This window comes from Nannospalax galili, unplaced genomic scaffold (genome assembly GCF_000622305.1).
Source record: "Nannospalax galili isolate Female #2095 unplaced genomic scaffold, S.galili_v1.0 scaffold259, whole genome shotgun sequence".
Lineage (NCBI taxonomy): Eukaryota > Metazoa > Chordata > Mammalia > Rodentia > Spalacidae > Nannospalax > Nannospalax galili.
The window spans coordinates 3102-14522 of NW_008344750.1; the positions used below are offsets into that span (position 1 = coordinate 3102).

The window sequence follows — 11421 nt, forward strand, 5'->3', positions numbered from 1 at the left end:
ATTATTTTTTCTCTGTGATTTTGACATGTGAATTTCTTTTGTAGTTTCTGATTCTTGTGTGAGACTCAGGCCTTCAAGTGGTTTAGGTCTACTTTTTGTGAACTTTATGTGTCTTTGTGGTTTACTTTTTGGGCATGAAAGGCTGGTTCCTCTAAGTTTCCAGTTCTCTCTTTTGATTTTATATTGGAGTGACCAGATTGCTTTTGTCTTCAGGAGTTCCTGCAGAGGCCTAAGTCAGATGAGGACCAGATGCTCTCAGGCTTTCTCCTAAGGTCTGGATCCCTCCAGGATAGATTTTGTCCTCAGGAATTTGGGGGTTGGGTTGGCTTGGGAACTGAGCCCAAGAAAGGTGCTGGTCTAGGGCAGCTGGTGGCCATGCCACCCAGAGATGCAAAAGAAGATGGGGGCGGGAGGCGGCCCCAAGGGTCCCTGGGGACTACACTGAGGAGCTGCGTTCGTCTGGATGCAAAGGACCAGGAAGAGGAAAGGTCAGCCCCAGTGTCCAGGAAAGAGACTGGCAGGTTGTGCAGACCCAGGGAGGCAGAGGGGGGTGAGGGCATGGCCAGGCCCTGAGCTCCCCTAGGGACCAGAGAAGGAACTGAGTTGCTCTGGATGCACAGGATCAGGGAGCAGTGATGGTTCCCCAGGTGTCTGGGGTGCCAAGACAAGGAATGGGACAGGACCCAGACTAGGAGGATAGACCAACGGGGGAGATGGGAGGGTGAGTGAGGCTGGGGGAGCCAAGGTGCCAAGGGCCAATGGACTTACCTTGGATAGAGAAGCCTGCAGGTTGGAGAGAGGCCAGCAGGTCCTGCAGGCCCAGGGAAGCAGAGGGAGGTGATTGTGGGGCCAGGCCCAGAAGCAGTGCTCCTGGGGACCTGAGATGGAACTGAGTTGCTCTGGTTACAAAGGATTAGGAAGAAGCAGTGGTGGTTCCCCAGTTGTCTAGGGCACAGAGACAAGGAATGGGACGGGACCCAGCCTAGGAGCAGAGACCAGCGGGGGAGATGGGAGGGTGAGTGAGGCTGGGGGATTCAAGGCATGGAGGGCAAAATGGACTTACCCCAGAGAGAAGCCTGAGGGTCCTGCAGGCCCAGGGAAGCAGAGGGAGGTGAGTGTGCAACCAGGCCCAGAAGCAGTGCTCCTGGGGACCTGAGAAGGAACTGAGTTACTCTGAATGCACAGGATCAGGAAGAAGCAGTGGTGGTTCCCCAAGTGTCTGGGGCACCAAGACAAGGAATGGGACAGGACCCAGGCTAGGAGGAGAGACTGGTGGGGGAGATGGGAGGGTGAGTGAGGCTGGGAGAGCCAAGGCACAGAGGGCAGGATAGACTTACCTCAGAGAGAGCGGTGGATGATCTTTTTGATGTGTGTCTGTATGCAATTTGTAAGTATTTTGTTGAGAAATTTTGCATCTATGTTCATTAGGTTATAGGCCTATAGTTTGTTGTTGTTGTGTTTTTATCTGGCCTCATAGAGTTTGGGAGTTCTCCCTTTGTTTCTGTTGTGCGTGTATGTGTGTGTGTGTGTATGTGTATGTGTTGTGTGAATGTATGTAAGTGCATCTATGTCATGCAATGCCTGTGTAGGTCAGAAGACGGCTTTGAATCCCCTATAACTGGAGTTATGAATGGTTGTTAGCTGTCATGTGGGTGCTGTGAACCAAACAGAGGTCCTCTGCAAGGGTAGCCAGTGCTCTTAACCTTTGAGCCATCTCTCTAGCCCCTTAAGTAGTATCAAATAATTTAAGTAGTGCTGAATAATTTAAATAGCATTCATTGTGGATCTTCTTTGGCTGACTGTCTGGTAGATTTCTGTCGGGAGCCATGCTTGTCATAAGCATTGGAAATTAGGAGAGTGTCACTTTAAGAGCTTCTGAGCTCTCTACGTCTGTGGTCAGAGCTGACAGGCTGTACCTGGATGATAAATCAAGTCTTCTAGAAAGTTAGTTTCAGTTCAGCCTTCATGCTGTCTCTTAGTAACCCTTTTGTTTCTGTTGGGAAGATTCACCTAGGTGACCCAAACTCTGGGTCGGATAAAAAGGACCTGTGGGACCCCTCAGTAGATTCTTCCTGATTCTTCCTTCTAAAGAGAGCTCTCCTCTCTGTACCTGCTGTCCCTTTAATAAATTCCTCGCATAACTTCAGACGTATACCTGAGTGTTCTTTTTGTTGAAGACCCAAGCCTGGTGGGCTTGGGGGGTGATCAACAAGTGGCGCCCAACGTGGGGCCCGAACCCACGACCCTGAGATTAAGAGTCTCGATTAAGAGTACCGATTTCTGCTGTGAATCCATCTGGGTCTGGGTTTTTTAGTTTGGAAGTTTTGTATTACTTCAATTTCCTTATTTGTTATGGGTCTGTTTAAGTTGATCTCTTCTTGATTTAGCTCTGGTGGTTTTCATGAATTTAGACATTCATCCATTTTTTTTAAATTTTCAATTTTAATAGAATATAGGGTTTTTAAAGTATGCTCTTACAGACTGTGCCCATCACACTCCATTTCCCACTGGATAGGACCCCCACCTGCTCCCACCGTGGGTCAGGACAGAAGGATCTGATGAACTACTGTGGGGAGATGCTCCATTTTTGGTACCAGCTGCTTAAGGCACTGTCCTTGAGGCATTTGGATGTGGCTCTGTGGCCCAGGTGGGGCTCAGTAGGGGCGCCCATCGTGGTTTCCTCACGATCAACTTGGCCTTTGGCTTTGGTGTCGACCTCACCATCCTGGTAACTGGCCAGGTGTCTGGGGCCCACCTGAACCCTGTGGTGACCTTTGCGGTGTGCTTCCTAGTACCTGAGCCCTGGATCAAACTGCACATCTATACACTGGTTCAGACATTTGGGAACCTTTTTGGGTGCTGCAATTGTTTTTTGGGCTGTACTGTGATGCAGTCTTGGGCTTTGGCAACAACGAATTTATCCTCTCTGGCCCAAATGGCACAGCTGGCATCTTTGCTACCTACCTTTCTGGACACCTGGACCTGGGCAATGTATTCTTTGATCAGTTAATGGGCACAGCCTCCCTCATTGTGTGTGTGCTGGTCATTGCTGACCCCTACAACAACCCTGTCCCTTGAGGTGTGGAAGGCTTCACTGTGGCCCTTGTGGTCCTGGTCATTGGCACGTCCATTGGCTTCAATTCTGGCTATGCTGTCAACTCTGCCCTGACTTTGGACCTCATCTTTTCACTGCCCTGGCTGACTGGGGCTTAGAGGTCTTCACGTCATAGTCTTCACAACTGACACTGGTGGTAGGTACCTATTGTCTCTCTGCTCCAGGGCTCTATCGCCTGTGTCTTTGTGTACCAGCTTATGATTAATTGCCACTTGGAGAAGCCCCCACCCACCACTGAGATAGAGAAGGTGAAGCTGGCCCACTTGAAACACAAGGAACAGATCCGAGTGGGCAACAACTCTCCCCCACTGCTTGCACTCTTGAGCATCCACTTACTTCTGAGACCACTCCTAAACACCCCCTGATCCGTCTCGAAGGCTAAGAAGCTCCCTGTTGACCCCACCACATTGGATGGCCCCCTCTAGGATTTCCACTAGACTCTGTCCAATAGGACTTTAAGCCCCTACCCTTAAGCAGTGGTGGGATATCAGTAGAATCAGACATCCTTTTGTTTCCCAAAGGAAGAGACGATGCAATGGTGTGTGTGTGTGTGCGTGTACGTGTATGTGTGTGTGTGTGTGGTTTCCCAGACATTCAGGGCAAGGGACCAAGTTTCCAAAAAGGAACCCAGCAGTTCAAGGGAGCCATGGAGGAGAGAGAAAGTGCTAACATTCATCTGTGAGTGCAGAAAGCACCGAGGTGTGCATGTTTTTCTCCATGCTTTGGGAAGGGGGCTGGGACAAGGAGGGCACAGCCCATATGTGGGGCTATGGAACCCCTGAGCAGGAGCTGTGTAAGGTGTTTCTCTTAATAAGGTAGGTGTTGGGAGAGAGATGAAGTCCAGGTCAAAATTTTCATGTTTGCTGGATTTTACTTTTTTGTTTGTTTGTTTTTAATACAAATATATAGGGATGCTACAGTCTTGCGGATAGGGGTAGGGAGACTTCACTTTAAAAAGGGGTTTCCTTCTTTAGCCCTCTATTCAGCTCTTGCCTTTTATTTAAAAAAAAAAGAATCAAATGTGTGATGAAACAGCCAAAAAAAAAAAAGTATTCCCTTATAATGTTCTGGATCTTTTTGTTATTTGTTGTGATGTTTCCTTTATATGTTTGTTTCTATTTCATTAATTTCTGCTCTGAGTTTTGTTATTTCTTCTTATCTGCTAGGTTTGGGTTTGGATTGTTCTTGTATTTTTTTTTTTTTTGTGCTCTTTCTATTTTTTTTTTTTGATGTAGGCACGTAGAGCTATTAACTTCCCTTTTAGAGCTGCTTTTAAAGTGTCCCAGTGGCTCTGTTGTGCTGTGCTATAATTTTCTTTTAGTTCCAGGAATATGTTTATGTTTATTTTTTCCTAATTTCTTTTTTGACACATTCATTATTCAGGGGTGTATTATTTAATCTATATGAGCTCATGTAGTTACTAGAACTTCTTTTGCTGTTGATTATAAGCTTTATTACATTGCAGTCTGAGAGAATGCATGGAATCATTTCTTTTTCTTTTTTTTTTGTATTTGTTGAGGTGTATTTTGTGTCCTAGTATGAAGGCAATTTTAGAGAACCTGGATATAGATGTCTGTTAGGTCCATTTGATGTAAGATGTCATTTAATTCAGATGTCTCTCTGTTCTTTCATCCAGTTGACCTGTCTATTGGAGACAGTGATGTATTGAGGTCACCTACTATTACTGAGTTGGGGTTAATTTGTATTTTATAGTCCTGTATCAAGTATTCTTCTTAAGAAATTGGATGCACCAGTATTTGATACATATGTTTATGATTATAATGTCTTCATGGTCAACTGTTCCTTTGCTCAGAATGAAATGGCCCTCTTTATCTCCTAATTAGGTTTAATTTGAACTCTTTTTGTCAGATATTAGAATTGTGACACCTGCTTGCTTCTGAGTGCCATTTGCTTGGAATATTGTTTTCATCCTTTCACGCTAAAGTAGTGCCTGTCCTTGAAGGTGAGATGAGTTTCTTGCAAACAAGGAAGAGATGGATTTTGTTTCTTAATCCATTCCACTAGCCTATGTCTTTTGACTAGAGAGTTGAGGCTATTGATATTTAAAGATATTATTGAAAGATGTGTATTGGTTACTATCATTTTAATTTGTATTCTTGGTCCTATTTTGTGTTTTTGTAATTATACTTTCTTTTTATTTTCTTTCTGTAACTTCTTGGGTATAGTCATCCCTTCTTCAGTTCTTTGTATTGCTTCAAGTATTCTTTGTACAGCTGGTTTAGTGGACATGAATTCTTTTGGACTATGGACTTTTTGGACTTTTTCATGTCATGGAAAAAATATTTTTCCCCTTCTACTATGATAGATCGTTTTGCTGAGTTGTTGGATAGGCATGTCCTCCAAAAGGACTAGCAACAGTTGGATGTTCAAACACTAAGAGACTCCATAAGAAGGGATGGAGACAGTCACCCCTCTCACACAATTGGTAAACTTCAATTACATGAGGGGGTGGGTCTAGGGATAGACACAGACTTGGAAGAAGCCAGGGAGGAGGTGGGAGCTTTGCCATCTTGGGCTGGCAGGCTGGTAGGTATGAATCTGGAAAGCTCAGCTGAGATATAGGGAAAAATGTCCTCGGTGCCCATACCTTTGTAAGTAACCCTTCCTGGACATCATAAACTCTGTAGGGAAACCTGAATAAACATCTTTATTCCCTAAACTGTAGCTTAGAGGGACATTGTGTCAGTTTTGTTGGTTGGTCGTAAGGACAGCGTGGGGAGAGAAGGTCGCACAGCACTTCACAGAGGGCCTAGGAGCTGAGAGCACTCGGAGCATGGACCTCCCAGAAGTAAATTTGACTTTTCATGGGTGAAGTATTCTGAATTGACATCTATGGTCATTTAAAACTGGGACTACTTTGTTCCAGGCTCTTCTGGCATTCATGGTTTACATTGAAAAGTTAGCTGTCACTCTGATGAGTTTTCCATTATATGTAGCTTGTTTTTCTCCAACAGCTTTCACTACCTTCTCTTTGTTCTGTACATTTAATGTTTTTACTCTGATATGCTATGGGGAGTTTCTGTTCTGGTCTTGTCTAATTGGTGTTTTGTGTGCCTCTTGTATCTGCATAGGTATGTCTTTCCTATACTCTATATTCCTGTTGAAGATCTGGTCAGTGCCATTGACCTCAGATTCTTTCCCTTCCTGTATGCCTATGATGCATAGATTTGTTCTTTTCAGGGCGTCCCACATTTCCTGCATCTTCCATTCCTGTGTTAGAAAAAAATTTTTTTAAATTCTTTTCTTCAGCAGTCCAGTTCTTCAACTTCATCATCTAGTTTACATACCTAAAGATCCAAAGCTAGAATCCACATACAAGAGAAAAAAAATGGTATATAAAATATAAGACAATGCTAATAAAATGTTTATATATGAAAAAGGAAGCCTATACTTGTGCCTCTAAGATGAAGCATATTCCCTATTCATTTCTCTAGCAGTTTCAAGGTTTTGGGTCTTATGATGAGGTTTTTTATTCGTCTGGAATTTTTGTGCAAGGTGAGTGATAAGGATCTAGTTTTATTTTTCCGCATGTTGACATTCAGTTTTCCCAGCACCATTTGTTGAAGATATTGTATTTTTTTCCAATGTACATTTTGGGCATCTTTGCAAAAAATCAGGTCATTGTAGTTGTATGGACTTATATCTGATATCTATTCTATTCCATTGATCTATATATATCTGTTTTTCTACCAGTATCATGCTATTTTTATTAGTATGGCTCTTTTTTCAATGTCTTAAAGTTTTTATTGTAAAAGTCTTTCATTTACTTGTTTAGGTTTATCCTTAGGTATTTTGTGTGTGTGTGTGTGTGTGTGTGTGTGTGTGTGTGTCTGATTGTTTCCTTAATTTCTTTTTCAGTATATTTGTCATTGGTACATAGGAAGTCTACTCATTTTTTTGTATTAATTTTTCATTTTGTCACATTGCTGAAAGTGTTTATCAGCTCTGAGGGGTGGGGAGAGGTCTATACAGTCCCATGTTTAGAATTATATCATCTAAAAATAGGGATACCTTGACACCTTTTCATTGTATTCCCTTCCCTTGTCCTTCACTGGAGCTAAGACTTCAATCACTATGTTGAATAGAAGTGCAGAGAGTGGACACCTTTGCCTTGTTTCTGATCTTGTGGGAATGCCTTGAGATTTTCCCCATCTAGCATGATGTTGGCTATAGATTTGTCAGAAATAACGTTTATTATGCTGAGGTATGTGCCCTCCATCCCTAATTTCTCCATGACTCTTATTATGAAGGGATGCTGAATTTGTCAAAATCCCTTTCTGTGTCTATTAAGATGTCTTTTGTTCATTTGTTTGATTAATTGTACTTATCGATTTACCTATGTTGAACCATCCCTGCACTGCTGGAATAAAGCCAATTTTGGGAAGGGCTAGAGAGCTGGCTCAGGGGTTAAGGGCAGTGGCTGTTCTTGCAGAAGACCCAGGTTTGGCTCTCAGCACCCATGTGGTAACTAATAACTGCCTGTAACTCCAGTTCCAGGGGGTCCAACACCCTCTTTTATTCTCTGTGGACATTTCATGACTTACATATTTGTAAGCAAAACACTCATAAATATAAAATAAAAATTTAATTAAAATTACTATAAAGTCAACTTGGTGTGATGAATGATGTTTTTGGTGTGATCTTGAATGCAGTTTGTGATTATTTTATTGAGGATTTTTGTATCTATGTTAATCATCAGTATTGGTCTGTACTTGTCTTTTGTGGTGCTGTCTTTGTCTAGTTTTGGTATAGGGGCAATAATGGTGTCATGAAAGAGTTTGTAAGCCTCATTTCCTTTTCTGTTTTGTGAAATACTTTGAGTAGTGTTGGTGTTGGTCCTTTTTGAAGTTTTGGTGGAATCCTGCAGTGAATCCAAGTGGTTCTGGGCTTTTGTAGTTGGGAGACTGTTTATTACCACTTCAATTTCATCGCTAGTTATAGATCTGTTTAAATTATTTCTTTCATTTTGGTTTAATTTTGGTATGCTGTATCATATGCATCTAGAAATACATCCATTTTAGTTTTCCAGTTTAGTGTAGTATAGGTTTTTAGATATGTCCTCATGATTTCCTGAATTTCACCAGTATCTGTTATAATGATTTGAGTCTTCTTTTTCCTTATTTTGGTTAATTTGGGTAATGGTTTGTCAATTTGTTTATCTTTTCAAAGAACCAACTTTTCATTTCATTAATTCTTTGTGTTGTTTTTTCATTTGTATTTCATTAATTCCTGGCACGATTTTGGTTGTTTTATCCCATCTATTGTCTTGGGGTTGGGTTTATTGTTAGCCTAAGAGGAGATTCTCCTAAGAGGAATTTCTTCACCCATGGGATATATTATGTTAGCTAAGGCACAGCATTTGTGGGATTTAAGTGAAAAGTCTGAGATAGCTACATAGTCTTTCTTTTTAAGAACAGGAGATAAAGAGTGGTGGTTCAGTATGGAAAATTATCCACACTGAACTGACTAGTGGGGGTAATTTTAGCTAGTGTGGAATTATCCTTTGGAAAATGTCATTTATTAGGAGAGAGATGGCTACATGACAATGGAGGCCATGGTTGGGCCATGAGACGAGTGTATCAGACCAGGGCAACATGATGGGGCTGTGAGGTGGGAGAATATTATGGACATGGAAGCCTAAGGTAAAAGAATGAAAGAGATATCTGCTATGAATAGCACAGTGGGGGTACCTAAAAAGGGGGAGGGATGAAAAGAGAGGGAGAGAAAGAGAAGGGAGAATGAGAGTATGCAGGCCAAAGATACAGAGATAGTGTGAGATAGGTTGAGATAGGGACAGAGAGAGACAGACATAGAGAGGTAAAGATCTCTTTCTTTCAGAAGGTTTCCCTAGTTGGGAGCCTGGTCATAGCTCAAAGCAAGTTCGGGGGCAAACGTCAGAGTTGCAGAGATAAGGAAGAGCATTTGTTTACACATCCCTGTTGTTGTCTATAGGAGATAGGGGCCTGAGCATCAGTGAGGTATGACCTAATTTTTATAAGTTCATGGGTCCTAAAGTGGCGGCCCATGACCTAACCATTCTAACTTGCTGACATCCCAATTCTAACTCTGTCTCTACTACTGTAAACAGCAACTGAAATTTTTCTCAGGTTTTTGTTGTTTTGTTTTACCTTCTGACAATTTCTTGTTGGTAGTTGATTCTTTTTTTTTTTTTGAGACAGGGTCTCCCTGTAGCCCCAGCTGTCCTGGAACTCACTATGTAAACCAGGCTGGCCTTGAACTGACAGAGATCCACCTGCCTCTGCCTCCCAACTGCTTTGTTGATAGATTCTTTAGAGAATTTCCTACACATGTACAATGCAGGATAAGCCAGGGATGCAAACAGAGATTTATTTAGATTTATAACGCCCTTGATCTGTGGCTCCCACATTTCTTAAATTTCTTCCCGAAATTTTCAACTACTATGAATTTTCAATGTCTATTCTCTATTTCTACTTGCTTAGAAAGAGCTCACTCTGTGCATAGCTGTTGGCCAGCTCACACAATGAAGGCTGTGCAGTTCTTTGTGTTCAGGGATCCCACCCCTCCCCATTTTGCCTAATACCCACTGCTTTTTTGGTATCTTTGTTGTGTGTGAGGGATGGAGTTTATCAGTCAGCTGTAGAAGACACGTTCAATTCCAGTTATTTCCATCATAGTTGCATCTGAATTCGTTTCTTTGTTGCTTCTCTCTCATTGAATTACTTCTTTCTCATTATCATTGCAAGAAACAGCTCTCACCTCAAAGTGGAACGGGAAGGGGTGGTGGTTTATTGTGGAACCAAATATGAGTGACCTAGCTTGGGAACACAAATTCAGATTTTCCCCAAATACCATGTTCCAATGTGGTAATAGTTTCGTGAAGTTTTATAGTCATAGAACGAAGAAAATAATAAATAAATAATAAAGACACGTAAAATACGTTGGTGAAAATATTGGGTAGGCAGGTTACAGGAAAGATGGAAAACCTCTTCTCTAAGCCTCAGATGATATCTGAGGACAGTCTTAGCTTTGCAGTTCGTTGAAGCTAGTGGTCTGTTAAGTTAGTGCATCATAAGAGGTTTCATGCGATAGTTACAAGGCTCACAAAGTCATGTATAAAAGAGGATAATGGCTATTCAAGGGGCCAAAATAATTTGTAATTAGGACCTGGACCTGCAACATTTCAGCCTCTCTCCACAATCACATTTTTCAGTCATTTTTTTTTTTGGTCTTTTTGAGACAGGGTCTCCCAGTAGCCCCAACCGGCCTGGAACTCACTATGTAGACCAGGCTGGCCTTGGACTCAGAGAGATCCACCTGCCTCTGCCTCCTGAGTGCTGGGATTAAAGGTGGGTGCCACCACAGCTGCCTCAGTCAGTCTTTATAGTTGCAGCTTTCTGGAAACTTTCACCTGTGCCACATTCACCCTCTCAGAATAAGTTTCATGCCGTGTGTGTCTGTGTGTGTGTGTGCGCGCGTGTGTGTATAAAATTAAGATTTATTTATCTTTGGGGCAACACTTGTAATTTTATATAGATACACATTAAAATCATTTACTTAGAAAAAGTAATAAACATGTATAGTCTACTAACCTCCTTTTCAGAAATCTCAAAGGGAAAGCTTCAGTCTTTAATTTTTGAATCTGATGTTGGCTGTGGGTTTTCATAAATGTTATTTATCATGCTCAGATAGTTTTCTTCATCTTTTAGTGCTGTGTTTTTCTCTTTTTCAATATGGGAAGTTTTTATTTTGGTAAATGCTTTTTGTGTCAGATTATAGATGGAGTTGCTTTTGCCTTTTGATGTCTTAATATTGTGTGTCCTATTGGTTTTCTAATGTTGAACCGACCTTGATGTTTAGGGGAGTCTTATATCTTTAATGCTGTATAAAGTATGTTTTTGACTTAACTTATTGAAATCTTTAAAATCATGAGCTATAATGATGTGTGTGAAATTTTCAGAAATGTATATACTCCACAAGAAATTAATATTTGCCATGTATTATGTATTTTAAGGGTGGTTGTTCCTCTAAATTTGTCTAAATACGCCTTCCAAATTGGGTGAAATGGATCTATTATCCAATAACAAACAGTATTATTTGTTCAGAAGTTGAAGGGTTGTTATATATAACCCTAAGACACTCATTCACTCACTTGTGATTATGGATGTGACTGTTTCCTTTGTCTTCACATTTATCAATGCACACCTGAATTTAAACTAAGGAGTAGGGCTGGGGATGGGGCTCAGTTGTATAGCACTTTCTCATCATGCATAACACACTGGATTTGATTCCCCATACTGCAAATA

The 11421-nt window shown here is 41.6% G+C and overlaps 2 pseudogenes; both read left to right on the forward strand.

Moving 5' to 3' along the window:
- Positions 1–2468: 2468 nt before the first annotated feature.
- LOC103740478 lies at positions 2469–3480 on the forward strand (annotated as a pseudogene).
- Positions 3481–3874: 394 nt separating this feature from the next.
- The window catches only part of LOC103740479, a 15782-nt pseudogene continuing 8235 nt past the window's right edge, over positions 3875–11421 (forward strand).